The sequence below is a fragment of the Zootermopsis nevadensis genome, unplaced genomic scaffold, assembly GCF_977971745.1.
Source record: "Zootermopsis nevadensis isolate Lab colony 2312 unplaced genomic scaffold, Znev_1.0 Znev_ptg000022l, whole genome shotgun sequence".
NCBI lineage: Eukaryota > Metazoa > Arthropoda > Insecta > Blattodea > Termopsidae > Zootermopsis > Zootermopsis nevadensis.
The window spans coordinates 11,027,501-11,045,225 of record NW_028259154.1 but is presented as its reverse complement, the minus strand read 5'-3'; the positions used below and the strand labels follow the sequence as shown (position 1 = coordinate 11,045,225).

General features: G+C 37.6%; 1 protein-coding gene across 7 annotated transcripts in view; it reads left to right on the top strand.

Annotated features, from left to right (window-relative positions):
- sns (nephrin adhesion molecule sticks and stones) overlaps nt 1-17,725 on the top strand; it is a 436,207-nt gene that overhangs the window by 45,612 nt on the left and 372,870 nt on the right. The window contains exon 1 of one of the 7 annotated variants that reach the window (XM_087353864.1): nt 16,182-16,457. The exons of the other annotated variants lie outside the window; for them this stretch is intronic. The gene's annotated coding sequence lies outside the window, so the exon portion shown is untranslated. Of the gene's footprint in view, nt 1-16,181; nt 16,458-17,725 lie in introns of those variants that run through there. 7 annotated transcript variants of the gene reach the window in all.

The following is a 17,725-nucleotide window of genomic DNA, read 5'->3' as shown; positions in this document are numbered from 1 at the left end:
CAGTTGATATCGATATGGATATCGATAATGTATGTCAGTTGAAATAGATAAACATTTTTGTTATTATTATTAGTGTTCTGTCTGACGACAGGTCCATATATTATGAACAGGATCCTTCCAACCTCTTCAGGTTGTCAGGGACCTGCTCATACATACGAATATACATTCTTGGCAGATATGATCAGAAGTGGTTTGCCATTGCCTTCTTCTGTGTGTGAGTGGAGTAATTGTTGGGATGCCACGTTATGAAATTAGCATGTGAGTACATTGTTGTTTCTTTGTTGCATATCAACAATGATATATTGGTCTAGCGAAAATGTAACAATGGAAATTGTAGGAAAATTTGATATGCTGCTAGAACGTATTGACAACAGTGATGAGCAAATTTATACGTAATCGGTGCATGTAAAGGAGAATGTGAAATCTCAGAGTATGTGGTCGCGTAACAAATCGATCTAATTAATAACAGTTACAGCTAATCTGTGCTGTGCATCGTATGTGCATTGTCTTTGTTGTTGCCACGATCTTCCAATTGATGAGTTGAAGGGTATTTTTACGTAACAAAAATGGGAAATTTTCGTTGTAGAATAATTGACTTTGTAACAGCAATGAATCAGCAACAGTTTGAAAGTATTTATGGATTAATATAACTTTAAATTAAACAACACGTGTGGGGAAATTTAAGTCTTAGTTTTAAAGTTCCGTCTTTTGTAAAATTAACGTTGAAAATATTTATGGTACTTAAAATTTTCTAAAATTTTCGAGGCATTAAGATTTCCGTCGACGACCCCAGGGTTGGACACCACTGATATTACCTGTTTTTGTGTGATCAGGGAAGGGTTGTCCAATATGTTTACAAAAACCCATAATTGGGCTTATCTTGAGTAACTTGAATCATATAAACATCGTTACTATTTTTCATTAATTCAATGTTAATACAATTTTCACATCTGTATGAAAGTATTTCAAGGTTTCTAGTCCCTTCATATTTTCAATAAACATTTTCATTAATATTCTATACGTCTTGTCGATCTCATTATTTATTAATCATCTCATTCCTTTTAGTAATCATTTAACAACGTCTGTCCAAAAGTACAGATTTCGAAGATGTTTATGTATTTTTTGTAGTCTTTAGTTACTTCTCTTTCAGGCCTAAATGTTTTCCTGAAATGTCAGTAGGAAATTCGTTAGATGCCTCGTGATTTTTTATTCCATCATTTATCCTTATCGTCATTATCTCCAGTAGTTTGCTTTAGGGATAGGGAGCCTCGTTTGTCTTCGAATTTCGGGAATTACACCAGAGAAACGGGTTGAAGGTTTTTGTGGTTTCTTGAAGTTCTTAACATGCAAATGGCAAGTTAATCTCGTAGACTTCCGCGCCGTCCTCATTCTGTCATTTCATTGCACGTAACACTACGTCTGTACTTGGAACAACGTCAGAAAATTGTTTAGAAACCTGCGAGTAATAAAAAACACGAATTTAGTGTTATTTTTATTATCTTTAATACTAATAACCAAAAACTGCCTTATTATACTGTGAAATATGCAATTCTACAGTTATTTCTGGAAGTTTTGTTAATGCAGTTACCAATAGGAAACAGTAGAAGGTATTAAAAGTTGGTTCATTGGTTCTGGTACCAAGAATACGTACTAACAAGCATACTGAAGTGGCTAAACTAATCCATTAACATTTGTTAGGGAGAAAACACAGCCTTCAAGTACCAGTATGTCTCTGAAATACGTAGTAGGTTATGTGATGAAGTTTATAATTTACGCCACTTGAGTTTCTAAATCTTTATGCCTGAAACGCTACACTCAAAGTTGTTAAAATGGCGTCTCAAGTAGAGGAATTTCTCTTTTGGCTGAAGAGGGCCCCGATTACACGCTGTTCCAACAACACGGAGCGCATAAACATTTCCCCTAGGAAGTCACTGACTCCTCATAACGGAAGTTAACAAATATCGCTTGGCCACCTCGTTCGCCTGACCTTACTTAACTTTATTATTTATTTCTGGGGTACATGAAGATGCTGTGTGCGCAATCATTAGCTACCATTTATTTGGAACTTTCCGGGAGTATAAGAGATGCAGTAGGTAAAGTTACCTTCGACTTCATTAAGAACGTGTGGACTCGAATACAGATCTGCCGGGTCACTCACGGTGACGCCATCGAACATTTGTAAATTGTAGGTGACAAAAACATGATCATATAAAATGTTCAAATGCGTTTAATACTCTTTCCTCTGCCTTTGAGTTAATGAGCAATGTTGGAATAAAATAGTATACTTTCTTGACGTAAATACGTCTATAAGGAAGGGACATTCGGCAGAAAAGTGTAACTAAAAAGTGTAACTTCATTGTTATGTTACCTAGGAAACATCATCTGTTTAATCGGCATTATTGTTACCTAGGAAACGTTACATTACATTTCATTACATTACATTACATTACATTTCATTACATTACATTAAAATACATTACTTTACATTACATTAAATTACATTAAAATACATTACATTACATTAAAATACATTACATTACATTACATAACATTACATTTCATTACATTAAAATACATTACATTATATTAAAATACATTACTTTACATTACATTACATTAAAATACATTACATTACATTAAAATACATTACATTACCTTACCTTACATTACATAACATTACATTTCATTAAAGTATATTACTTTACATTACATTCAGCTACCACAGACCCATCTTAAGCGTAACTAATTCAAGTTGAATAATCAATGTCTTAATCAAACTTATCTCAATTGTAAAGCATGTATAAAGGAAATATTTAGAATAAAGCCAATATAAACTTCCTTTCCGTATAGACGTATTTACGTCAAATTCTCCGGAACCGTGGTTTCACTGACACTTTTTGTGTACACCTTATATAAACATTCCGTTAGAGAAGTCTGTTATAATAGACACAAATGTAATAGTCGATACATTTTTGATGGTATATTTATTATGTACAACTAGCTAGACCTAGGGCCTCAATTTATATGTAATTACCAGTGGTAAACTGTTAAAAAATAAACATTAATAATAGTGACAATAATAACCCACTTGACTTTGTTATTGATCAAAATGTGATTTGATTGGCAAAATGAAAATGTGTTTGTCCGATAATAATCATGACATTGTTCTCCTGGACGGTCCGTGGCCAGCGTTCATGTTGATGCGCTGTCGTTGTGTTTTTGTTTCGTTGCCACGCGACACAATGCATTAACGTGGCGACTGCTGCGGACGGCTTGAGAGTTATCATCTCCAGCCACAAAAACAGAAGCGAATCGTCATTATAGCGTAATTCAAATGGCAGGCATGTTCTTTAATGTTACCATAGAAGGAGAGGGCTGGCTTCCTTTGGGGAATATTTGCAGGAGAGTGGTTTCCATTTGAAGCGGGTGCATATTTCATTGTAGGAAATGACATATTATCTCAGACGCCGCACAAACCATTCCACCAACTTTATCAGAGTCTCGCGAAACAAAGAGGAGGATAATTTGGTAAATGTTCTGCTACGTATTTAGTGAGAAACAGTCTACGTGATTGGCATTCCCTCCTCGTTCGCGGTTTTGCTTATTCGCGGAAATATTACCTTGATGATTTTTGTACATTCTGGCCTAGGTGCCTCGCTCTTGCGCAGGCGCACAGAGTGATAAACAGCAGCTAGCATCTACCCGTCTGTCTCACTAAGTGCGCAGGCGTATGGTGACATACAAAATGATCTTCCATTGTTCTTTTTCGCAGTTTTTGTAACTGATTTTTGTCCTTGCGTCTAATCACCGACGTCTTTCAACCAGGAACGCCATATAATGATTCTGTAATGTCATTCTTATATTTTTCCGATAAACTACGCAACTGATTTAGTTACTAAATCTGACGGAATAGGCTGGTTATATCGACGGATCGAGGTACGGCCATGATAACGCTGTTACAGTATAATGGAACGGAGTGCGACCACAGACCACAGGCCTGCCCTACCGTGAAGCATTTGTTTTCGTTGACATAGCAACTGAGGTTTTTAAACATAATTTAAATGCGTTTAAGTCTTCGGAGTGTTCATGTACGATACATGGACTACACCAGTGGTATTCAACGTTTTTTGTTCGCGTACCCCCAGATATAATTTCTCTTCAATTTTGTACCCCCAAAGTTGTTGGTGTATAATTGAAGTTATACATAGTATATAATCTACGTACATCTAAAATAAATTAAATAAATTACATTACTGATTATTCAGTGTTTATCATAAAATAATATATATATTTTAAATTTCACGTACCCCCTAAGATGTTGGTGTATAATTCAAGTTATACATAGTATATAATCTACATCTAAAATAAATTAAATAAATTACATTACTGATTATTTAGTATTTATCATAAAATAATATATATATTTTAAATTTCACGTATCCCCTAAGATGTCTTCGCGTACCCCCGGGGGTACACGTACCCCACTGGACTAGACGATCCGTGTTCGAATCCTGTCACATATTTCTGTGTACACATGCAATGTGTTACTAACACAGGCAAATGTTAACAACGATAATTATAATAATCACTATAATAATGATGATAATCTTGCCACTTTTAAAAAAGTGGACGAGTTTGCTGTTATTGTGATGTGGAAAATGTCAAATTACTCTCTGACTGTGGTGATTGTGACAGAAAGAAATGCTAACGAGGCTGTGTGTTTGGCGGGAGTCCATAATAAGGCGATCTGTTTTGTGTTGAACCCATTTTTTTGGAACGAATCTTGCGTGATGATGTTTTACCTTTTTATTTCACACGTAATTTACTTAAAAAGAATTGTTATGATTTTCTTATACTTTTAGTGCGATTTTATGTGTTAATACTTTAACAAATTGTATTACTGTTCCATACAAACAAGAGTATTTCCCGTAAATTTTTACGGGTCATATGCTATTTCTATTGAATAACAAAAAAATAAAAAAAAATACTTCTATAATTCCCAGAACAACCACGTGTTGGTTCAGATTAGGCTAGTAACTTAAGATCGTGGTTGTGAAGGGATTGCAGTGTCCACATTTGAGCCACTGACCGAAATGGAGCCGAAGAGAGACTTATTTTGTTATGTTTTTGCTGAGATAATCCTTAACGTTCAGAAAGAATAATAATAATAATTAATTCAGGTTGAATAATAATGTTGTCAGCTGTTGCAGATTTCAAACAAACAGTTTATTTTCAGGACGAATTAATTACTGTTTATTTGTTACAGTGCGATTCTGTGATTCGAATTTCTGTGCGTAGAATTTGTCGCCATCTATAAGACAAATGACGAGTGCCAATTTTAATGAGACCATGACCTCTAGCGTGAGAGACTGAAATAGGCAGGCTGACTGCGAAATGTAACAGCAGGCTGTGGGTTGGAATCTCAGTGACTTTGACAGCGCCAAGATTTCAAATTAACAGAATAGATATCGTTCTTGAAGATTATTGATTTCCAGTCTCATTTCAGATTGTCTTATGTTCTAATTATGATGATTCAGTGCGTTTGTCATGTTATCACCATTGCAATACCCCTCTCCGCACACACAATATCTCTCTCTCAGTAGTAAGGGTTTTCTTTGGCGAATCTAATGTTAATTAAAAACCCTAAAAATTGGTATATAAGCCTAATTATTCACCTGTTTTCTGTTATAGCAGGTAAATTGAATGGCTAGTGTTTTTCAGATTCCGTTGGCATCAATAGCTTCTGGTAAGACGTGTCAAATAGGTACTTTCATGCTTTCTTACTTTGCATAGATCTCAATTTTGAATTTGCAGTAAAAAGAATTGTTACGCTGTCTGACGTCACACAAATATCCGTATGAATGTGAGGTTTGTTTTCACGGCAGAGAAAATGTGGTTTGTGAGCCTCCAGACCCGATACGTTCTAAGAACTTTCAAAGGCTACACGGCGTCACAACCCAGAAGACCACAGACGACATTTATGGCAAGTTTAAATCATGAGATAATCTTATAAATTGATGTCAGTTGTCAGCTTTAAAAAACTTTCTGTTCATACTCTTGCATTGAATTTTCCTAATAATATCCTCAATTTGTATTTAGGAAATTTATATATTTAGGAAATTTATATATTTAAGCTATAATTTCTAATAAATTCCAATTTTTGTAGGCCTATCATTACGTTTATCAACTGCGGTATTCATTTACCTCGGAATGCGACGAGAGGATTATGTATGTATGAAGGAACTAGCGGTCGTAGCCTATTTTAACCACTGATAACCACAAAAATCTCACGAAATTGAAACCTCAGCTGATTCTAAAATGTCGTGTGGCACATTGGCGCTTTAGATAACCTCTTCAGTAAGAATGGAAATGAGGGGGGGGGGGGCGAGCAGTTTTGCCAACCTGAACAGTAGCTACCTAGTAGGAATGTTAGTGAACAAAGTGCACTAGTTGTCAGACTTATCACAGCACTTGACGGTCGATTGCGCAGTGCTTTTAGAGTGCGTCACGACCAACTAGCAAGCTCTTTGTTCCAGAATGCTTGTGAAACAAGGTGCCCCGTAATTAGGGTTTAGAGTTTTTTCAAAATGATTTCCTAGTTTCTCAGCTTTGTCATGTTTCTCGCAGTCAAAATCTCCGCAGAACTCATCGCCTTTAGCATCTGTGTCTCAGGTTTTACGTAACGGATTTTGACGAAATTTGGTATAGATAATATACACTGAAACTAACTCCAGTCTGCATTCTGTGTTCCTTCGTTTGTTGTTTTGGTGAGTCAAGAAACTTAGTGGTTCATTACAGTATTCACAAAAGCTCTTTATGAAACCATATTCAGTGTTATTTCATGTGTTATGTAACAAAAGTTTTCGTAATTTTTATTTTAATATCGACTTTCCGTCCGTTGAGTGGTAGGTGTTTGTTTCAACATCAATATTTTAATAGACCACGCCCACTTCGAAATCTGTCGCCTCATTCGTAATCATGCTCTCATTCTTAGCATTTCTCCGTAGGCCTGTAACGTTTGTAGTCGATACAGCGTCGTTATGAAAACCAGTATAAAATAGGTACATTTTTTTGAAGTGGTAATAACAATTTTAATATGGCGGTGAAGCACCTGTCGCTCGCCCGGCAGCCGTCTCTGATTTCTGCCTTGAGTGCAACAGGTCTCGATTCTGGCCAGGTGAATCCGATATCTCGATATATCTCGCAGCTTCGTGGAACACGAGTTAAGAACACTCGCTGCTTGAATTTGCGACACTTAAGTACAGTGGCGTTGTTTGCGTATGCAACGAGTGATGAAAATGATTTTGCGAAACACTTTATCGGTGATGTGAATTTAACGATGCTCTTTTAACTGCTGCGTGTCGTCGAATGTAATATGAATGGTGAATTTGAAGAAATGAAAAAGATGCAGTCACGATCTGTTCCAAGTTACGAATCTTTATTCAGGTTTTTTTGTTCTGACCGAGGGAAATTAGGGATAAACTTAAAATTTTTGTCAGGTTGGTCATCCACTGAGGCTTCCCCTCAACTGCTAAACGTTAGAGAATGATTGCTGTATTAAATGTAATAAGAGATCTGGCAAGGGCTTACAGAGTTACAGACAAACAGGCGGGGTCAACCTTTACAAGTAAAATGTATCTAAATAGGGATCTGGACAGTGTTGCCAACAAATAAAATATGGCTGGTTTCTTTATAAACAACAAAACGTTAATGAGATTTTAGGTTTTCACGGCGGTAAATTTGCCAGTGTTGGTATTCTGCTTAGTAATGGCGGGAAACAACAACGAAGCGTTAAATTTCCCTGACTAGAATTTGGATGGGACATTCGGATATGTTCATTGCGTCGAAACGTTTTAATCGACTCCTCAACCTTGTAATAATCGGTGTTTAATGTTTTCTTTGGGTGAAGTAGTTTACGGACACGTTATAAGCACCTCGCCCACTATTTAACCTTTTCAGGAAATTCGTTATAAGGCAATTTTACTCTGGTCTCGTTAAGTCGAAAACGGTTTTACGTTTTGGAACAGGCGCGGGCTTAAATTTCCGGCAAGGCAAATTTCAAGGGATGGAGTGCCTCAATGTTTTCCTTTGGCCCTCATCCGCTCTGCGACTCACGTTTTGTCGTTATCCGCTGAACTTTCTGTAAGGGCAAGAACCCAATTTCCGACCTTCGTTTCACGATTTACGCCTGATAAGATTACAATTACCTAGGAGTTGCATTTTATTCCAAAGCCCGTAAAACATGAGTGCACAGAAAGAGAGATGGATGTATCCTAGCAACCGACCTAGCGCATGAGCAGACTCGGTCTACAGCGATTGAATATGTTTGCCTGTTAACGTCTGTTACGTATTTCATAATAGCGAAGCTTGCTGTGAGGTTCAGTTCATCTGTCTCCTTTTTACATATAAATCAAATCACCGATTCCCATTAAATTTTAAGTGAACTGCATCAGCCCTTTTCTCTGTAAAGGTTGAGATGCCTTTGTTCTTAAGCAGTACGCCATGAAAATGTAAGGGAGACTGGAGTTTAAAGTGAACGAAATTTAAACTCAGACCTCGATTGAGTTGGATGGTCAGTTTCGCGACCCGCGATTTAATTATGAAAATTCTGTTCAGGATCTATTAGTTAGGGGAGTGAGTGGGCCTCAGAACCACTCAAGGCGTGGTTGAGACAAAAATATTTCCACATTGAGGAATAGTTCCTCTGTCGTCATGTCCAGTCATTCAATTTACAGTGGGGATGGATCCTTCGACGAGTCGATAAAATTGAATTTCTCACTTATGAGACCTGTGAACGACTCGTATTTCAGCGAGCGGTTAGTTCACCTCGCGAACGACTTACCTCACTACTCGACTCGTGAACGAAATGACTGCTTTGAACGAGTTTCTTTTGAGTGAGATTGATTGAGCTACTTCGGGACAGTGAACTTCTCTGACCCATCACGTCTTTAAAGACAGTCACTAGCGGAAGCTAACTTTGTAACCCTTTGAAGCCGAAAATTGTTTAAATAATATTGAAGAATTTAGTCCGTATTGCAAATAAAACACAATATTACACAATTACAAAAAAATGAACTGGTTAACGTTATTTAAGGAAAAAGCTACTGGTTACAGTGAAAATCATACAAAACTCATAAATACAAAATGAAGAGTTATTAATTGTTCAAACAGGTGGGGCATATAGTTACCACTGACTTAAAGTGTTAAATATCATAAGATCCCAGTGTGATTAATTAATAGCAACAAACTGACGATTGCCCAGTTTAACAAAGCACTGCATATCGATTACTGAAGGATTAAGTATTTATCTGAATTCGAAAGACTTATTTTATATCAGGCCTTCTCGAAGGTATCACCACCTTGTCGAAGGCAATCTGCCGGGTGAGGAGGCTTGCGTGCTCAAATGACCCTTAGGGCTATGCCGGCCTGAGCTTCGGCTCATGGTAGGGTCACCCAAGCCGGACAGGTCTAAGGAGATGCGCTAGACTAAGAGTGATACCCTGGTCCTCCAGGTTGGGGGTTGGGTGTAGGGCTAACAACCTTTCACCTTTAAAAAAAAATATGTGTTACGAAAAAATCAACCAAGCCTCGGATCAGGACGGACTCTTTGGCACGACCACGGCAATTGAAAAAGGACATGAGATTTGGTACCTGGAACATTAGGAGCCTCTATAGGGCTGGGGCACTGAAATCAGTGTGTAGGGAATTAGGGAATTATAAGTTAGACTTAGTGGCAGTGCAGGAAGTGCGATGGGAGGGGGAGGGCACGATCCCAGTGGACAATTTTACATTTTTCTATGGAAAGGGGAATGACAATCATCAGCTAGGGACGGGTTTTTTTGTTCATAGCAGAATTAGGGCAGCAGTTAAGAGAGTAGAATTTGTTAGTGACAGGTTGTCTTACGTAATTTTGGAAGGACGTTGGTGCGACATCATTGTCCTTAATGTTCATGCCCCAACTGAAGACAAAAGCGATGATATCAAGGATAGCTTTTATGAAGAATTGGAATCAGTATTTGATACATTTGGCAAGTATCACATGAAAATTCTGCTAGGAGATTTCAATGCAAAAATTGGGAGGGAGGATGTCTTCAAACCCACAATAGGCAGCGAGAGTCTCCATGCACTTAGTAATGATAATGGCGTCAGAGCAGTGACCTTCGCTACGTCAAAAGATTTAATTGTAAAAAGTACAAAATTTCCACACCGTGATGTTCATAAATACACTTGGACTTCCCCAGATGGCAGAACACACAATCAAATAGATCATGTTTTAGTAGATAAGAGAAGGCAGACAAATGTAATTGATGTGAGATCATTCAGAGGAGCAGATTGCGACACTGATCATTATCTGGTGGTAGCAAAAGTGAGGGAGCGGCTTTCAGTAAGTAGACGAACTAAACAAAATTTTGACACAGAAAGATTTGATTTGAAAAAATTAAGTGAGGGAGAGGCAAAGGAACAATATCAAGTTGAAATTTCGAATAGGTTTCAAATTTTAGAGACAAATGAGGATAATGAAAGTGTGGACATCAACAGGGAGTGGGAAAATGTCAGAAACTGCATCAAAATTTCAGCAAAAGAGAAACTAGGATACTACAGGAGAAAGCAAAATAAACCGTGGTTTGATGAAGAATGTTCAAAATTAATAGATCGAAGGAAGCAAACAAAATTTCAATGGTTGCAGAACCCAAACAAAACAAATGCGGATAATCTATGTAACGTGAGACGTGAGGCTAGTAGAACCTTTAGGACTAAGAAAAGGGAATACCTGAAGGGCAAAATTGCTGAACTTGAGACAAATAATAAGGAAAAAAACATCAGAGACCTGTACAGAGGCATTAATAACTTTAAGAAAGGATATCAACCCCAGACTAATTTGGTAAAGGATGATAGTGGCAATTTGCTTGCAGATCCAATAAAAATTGTGAATAGGTGGAAAAATTTCTTTAGCGAGCTCTTAAATGTTCATGATACTGGTGATACTAGACAGATTAAAATGCATACAGCTGAACTGTTGGTGCCAGAACCTAGCTTAGATGAAGTGGAACTAGCCATTGGGAAGTTGAAAAGTTATAAATCTCCAGGAATTGATCAGATTCCGGCCGAATTAATTAAAGCAGGTGGCAAAGGGTTGCATATGAGGATCCATAAGCTTATTCAGTTAATTTGGGATAAGGAAGAGATGCCACATCAATGGAAGGAATCCATAATTATTCCTATTTATAAGAAGGGGGACAAGACTGAGTGTGGTAATTACCGAGGAATATCGCTGCTATCAACCTCATACAAAATTCTATCCAACATTCTTTTGGCAAGATTAACCCCATATGCGAATGAAACTATTGGGGATCATCAGTGTGGGTTCAGACGAAACAGATCAACGATTGATCAGATCTTTTGCATTCGTCAGATACTAGAGAAAAAATGGGAGTTCGGTGGGACTGTACATCAGTTATTTATAGATTTCAAAAAAGCCTATGACTCTGTGAAGAGAGAAGTGCTATATAATATTCTTATTGAATTTGGTATACCAAAGAAGCTAGTGGGTCTAATAAAAATGTGCTTAAATGAAACCTGCAGCAAAATTCGAGTAGGTAAATATGTATCTGAGACATTCCTCATCAAGAACGGTCTAAAACAAGGAGATGCTTTGTCTCCCTTGCTCTTTAACTTTGCGCTAGAATACGCCATCAGGAAGGTCCAAGGTAGGCAGGAGGGTTTGCAATTGAACGGGACACATCAGCTATTGGCATATGCTGATGATGTTAATTTATTGGGGGACGATATAAATACAATAAAGAGGAACGCAGAAGTTTTACTAGAGGCTGGTAGACAAGTGGGGCTGGAAGTAAATTCAGAAAAAACTAAGTACATGTTAGTATCTCGTCATCAGAAGACAGGCGGGCAAAATTATCTTAGGGTAGCTAATAAATCCTTTGAAAGGGTTACAAAGTTCAAATATTTGGGAACAACAATAACAAATCAAAATGATACTTGTGAGGAAGTTAGGAGGAGACTAAATTCCGGAAATGCTTGCTACTTCTCAGTCCAAAATATTTTGTCTTCCCGTCTGATTTCTAAGAACCTGAAAATTAAAGTATACAAAACAATAATCTTGCCTGTTGTTTTGTATGGGTGCGAAACATGGTCTCTCACTCAGAGGGAGGAACACAGATTGCAGGTGTTTGAGAATCGGGTGTTGAGGAGGATATTTGGGCCTAGGAGGGAAGACGATGGGGCGTGGAGAAAACTGCACAATGACGAGCTTAAAAATCTGTACTGCTCCCCCAGTATTGTGAGGGTGATTAAGTCGAGAAGGGTGAGATGGGCGGGACATGTAGCGCGCATGGATGGGACAAGAGGTGTGCACCGGGTACTGGTTGGGAAACCTGAAGGGAAGAGACCGCTGGGGAGACCTAGACGTAGATGGGAGGATAATCTCAGGCGGGATCTATGGGAGATAGGAGTTGAAGGAAACTGGATTTTGTTGGCCCAGGACAGGGTCCGGTGGAGGGCTTTGGTTAATTCGGTGATGAACCTTCGGGTTCGGTAAGCCATCTAGTTAGTTTAGTTAGTTAGTTATTTTATATCAGGTGATTAAATATTGTCTTTCAGTAAATTTGAGATATTGTGTTATCATAAACAAGTAAAATGTAAATAAATGTTGATCCGATCCTATTCTGATCTACAGCCCTTTAAAATTAAGTCGTGTTGATCTCGTTGGAATGTACAGACGTTGTATACACGTAAACTTGTCCACCCTTAACGTATACGTTTAGTCAGGGGTAGATTTTTTGGTAGCGAAGTAAGGGATTAGTCAACTATTTGATGAAAGTTATGTCATAATTATTAATATGGCACCAGAAACTAAATTACTGTTAATTACTGCAATTAATTGTTGCTACAGTATCATAACTCTTGTGTTAGTGTAAAATATTCTTTTTATAGTTGAGGCATTTGACGTTTTAAGATCACATGTATTACATCGAGTGAAATATGACGAAAACTATTTATTTATTTGGTAAGGAAAATAAGCGAAATATCAAATGTAGTGGTTCAAAGTTTGTGTTCAAAGTAAGGAAAATGTGTCCGTCGGTTGGTTGACTTTTCAGCGTAAACCGTTTGGCTTCAACTGAATTTTCACTCGGGTAAGATGCATATAGTTTATAGCATTGGTATTCAACCTCTTTTGTTTGCGTACCCCCAGATATAATTACTCTTCAACTTTGGTGTATAATTCGAGTTATACATAGTATATAATCTACATCTAAAATAAATTAAATTACATTACTGATTATTCAGTGTTTATCGTAAAATAATATATATATTTTTTTAAATTTCACGTATCCCTTAAGATGTCTTCGCGTACCCCCGGGGGTACGCGTACCCCAGGTTGAATACCACTGGTTTATAGGGTTCATTTAGCAAGCTATTACATGGAACTGTTCTTCACTTCCAGATCCATACTGAGGTACACGTCATATCGGATCATACATATTTCATTCCTTCGTTGAGGTTGGGTAACCTAACCTAGAACCCTAAGTCACAACATAGACACGTACCACGCTGAACAAGAAATTTCCAACCGGGAATGTCGTTAGCACGTTATGTATAAACTAGAAGTGTTTGCATCTCAAAATAGAGACGTTTCTAGACTAATGTGTATTTGTATTTTTTACTTCTCGATGATCATACAACACAACTGAAAAATTACAAAAGGAAACATTGTAACAATCTCCGTTTTGACATCAAAATCCAGACAAAGAACATTATTAAGCATTTAATTAAGGTTGTTGTAAATAATATCGAGATGGACACCTAGGAATAACAGAATTAGAAACAACAGTGCCCCGAAATGTTGTACGAGGTGCGATCGAAAGGTTTCAAGACTGCGCCTATAAAAACCCGTACACTTATCTCAGGTATTAAATTCATCCATCACCCTCGAAGTAGTTCCCCTGGGAGTGAACACAACGATCCCAGCGCCGCTGCCAAGCCTGGAAGCATCCCTGGAAATCTTTCTTTGTCAGCCCGTCAAGCACCATCTGCGATTCTGCCTGAATCTCTTCTATCGTCTCAAATCTCCTTCCCTTTAGCTGAATTTTCATCTTTGGGAAGAGGAAGAAGTCACACGGAGCTTAGAAAGGAAGTTGGGGTCGGTTCTTGCAAGATCTTTGAGCTCCTGACAAACGAGAAGTCGATTCTGCTTCTGGTCCTCAGACAGGATGCGTCGCATGTGGAGTTCTTCCTTTAGAATCAGCTGACAGGTCCCATAGCCTATCCCAACAATGTCGCACAAGTCGTTGATGGTACGACGTCGATCTTCGTGACATTTTCGGGCGTTGAGCTCGAAGATGGTCGTCCAGAACGCTCGTCATCATCGACAGAGGTTCGGCCATTTTTAAAACGTGAATGCCACACAAATGTTTGTGCACGACCCATTGCGGACTCCCCAAATGCTTGCTTTAGCATTTCATAGGTTTCCGTAGCCGTTTTGGCGAGTCTTTGGCAAAATTTGATGCACACGCCATTCCGAAATCGCAGGAGGGTCGGTGTAATGCACTAGCAAAACACCCGTAACTAAGAAACAAATGCTAATTCGATGATGCCGGCTGGCACACTAATTCACTATGAATGTAGGCCGCACCCCCTAGCGGCAGAAGCTCGTACTACATCCGGTTCGCCCTCTATTGACACAGTCTTGAAACTTTCCGATCGCACCTCGTATTGCTAGAAATAGTTTTAAAATAGTGCAGATTTTATTCGGATCATTTCTTTGGACAATTTAAAATTCTAGGGTTACCGGTTTTGTAATGTTTTTAGGTTATAGAGATGTTTAAATATATCTTACACATTTTATAAGAGACGTTTATAATTTTGTTCTAGGTTACTAATATGACGTACATGCGAACTTTCAAACTTCCACGTAATGAAAATGTGAACTAGGCGAAATTTTACATAAAGATAGAACACTGTCGTATAATTAACTTTACTCTGGCTTCTATGGTTACTTTTGAAGGAAGCAAGGCATTACATCTCGTGCCGTCGACATTGTTCACATCGAAGTCTTGGAAGGGAGGCATTAGCCTATTCAATAGTGTTCTCGCAGGCTTACAAAGGGAGCAGATATGCAACCAGCGTTGTACAATAAGAGGCCTTTGAATGGGGAACATTTTCCTGTTAACAAAATGGCTCTGCTGCGAGGTTGACCGGCGCACCCTAGTTTATTATTTTTCGACTCCGCTGTGCTCTGTATGATAACAGCTAGAAATCAAATCAAAATTATTATTTTTCCTTTTGGAATATCTTCGTTCTCATTCTATCTTCAGCAGAAGGACGAGCCGGCAAAGCGTGGGAACTGTCTAATAAAATTATGCTCTCCTCTGTTTAGAAATAACATGTCTCCCACTCATCTCTCATCATTTTATATATATTCTTATTCTTTTGCAGTGATCTTAACAATACAAGAGGCTTATTAGTCTCAACAGCCATATGTAATATTCTTCTTAAGGTCTAATTTTTGTACATGTAATTACACTGTAAATGACTCTTCATGGCGGATGGTTTGTCCCGGTGTTTTTCACAGTACTTGGTAACATATGCTCATCATGGTGCACGATCAGTCAAGGAGCTACGGATTACTATTCATGTTGGCGACCTCTTCTGGGAGCGCTCCAAGTGTTCAGAACTGGGCCACACCTGTTTGCTGAAATCTGCGGGTATCAGTGACCTAAGCACGCCATCGGAATTTATGCACCTGGACGTGATCCATCAGTTTTCGTTTCTCATACACGAAGTAACAGCACAGCCTTTCTTTCTGTTACGAAAAATAAAACTGTCTGCTAAAGTTACCACATCTCACAAAACAAACAGCGGATGGATACAAGATCGACTGTCAATACAGCGATTAATATTCCATAATGATAACTGTTGGGCCTGTATTGAGACTGTTTTAAAGCTTTTATCGTTTGGCTATTAGCCATCGGCTAGTCTGTTCATATTTATATTCCTGTTCGTTGTTGTTGATTTTTTTTGTGGTTGGTATTAATATCCAGTGATAGGCGGCTTCTCACGCTCACTTTTTTTTTTTAACGGTTAGGCATGCGCAGTGCAGATTTTACCAGTTGTAACTGCACGTGTGGGGTTAAAATCGAGGAGCGTTCATTAGGCTTCGTTCGACTGAACAAAAAATCGGATTCGGCTTAATGTTTTAACATCCATTTCTGTTTCGTAGCATGTCTGGGATCTCCATAAGGATGTTACAGGTTTTGTTGTTTTGTTTGATAATGTTCTGGCCGTAAGAGTTCGTATTTGAATTTATTTAATTATGTTGGAGTCAGGAATTATTGTGGAAAGTAAAATGTAAGTAAAGTGATCGAATGACGAAAGTACGAAGTTATGGATTGATAGTAGCGGTCGGAAAAGAAGCTAATCTCGATTATGCTGAAAGAAATGTAAGTAGAAATACAATAAAATAAAATTTACTGATATTAATTTATGCATAATTTAATATACATAAGTTTTAAATAATATGATTACGCATTTTGTAAACTAGATAATATCTTATTTTGCAACGGCAGTTGTACTCCCATTATTAAAATATTTGTTAAACAGTTCGGTTTCTCGGTTGGGTTTTTGGCCGTGTTCTTTGTATTTTTCTCAACTAGTACCTATGGCAGATTTGTCCCGATGGAATTTGAATGTTCCGCCTGTTCTATATTAAGACATTTGTATTTTATTTTTTGAGAAATTGGTACGTTCTAGTGTGCCACCATCGGAAATGGGACCACACGTATATAACATAAATTCATAAATGACATTATAAATTGTCATTAATACAAGACTGTGAAAACTTTTGTAGTTATAAAGTACAAAATTACAAAGACCCAGCTCCAGGCGGTGGACATATTGAAACATGTCTGCCAACTACGGTCACAAGAAAGGAAAATTACATTTTCTTTGTAAGTGTTTCACCAACAATTAACCACTGAAAATGGGTGGAAAATAAATGTGCGGTGCCTGTATTAATTTCTGTTAGTATTATTTGTGAAAGTAAGATATTTATATTTGTACCGAATTATTATTTATTTATTTTAAAGGAGATTTTGAAAAGATTAAGGATTTAAAATATGTGAAACATCTTTTTTCAGTTATTGTATCATGTTGCCCGCGTGGAGTGAAATTTAATGACAGCGAAACAGTTTCGCCGACTAGCAAGCTCAAATCATTACTAAATGAACAGCGTAACTTATGCCGAAAAACTCGTAAATGACGTATTATTTGTGTTATAAATCTTGAAAGAAAAAACATGAGACGGTCATCTGATGACAGTTGCGTTCAACTTTATAAGTGAAAGGACTTTGAAAGTGGTTTAGTATAAAAAAATTATGTACGTAAATTTATTAACACTGTATTTCTGATATATTACTGTTACTTACCTGCAAGATTTGTTTTATTCCATGATTTATAAATTGAAATTTAAAGACTTCATTAACTACATCCGGTCGCTAAAAATCTTGATGTAGCCCGAAGCCTTTCATAAAGAGAAACATCAATGCTTCTCTCTCTCTCTCTTTTATTTTTAAGTCTTTATCCTCTTTTATCCTCAGGTGTCGAGGTACACATTCAGTCATTCAATACTATTAGACATTCGGTAGGACTCCTTGGATGAGTGATCAGCCCGTCGCAAGGCCTGTACCTACACAGAAAGACGCGGACAAAC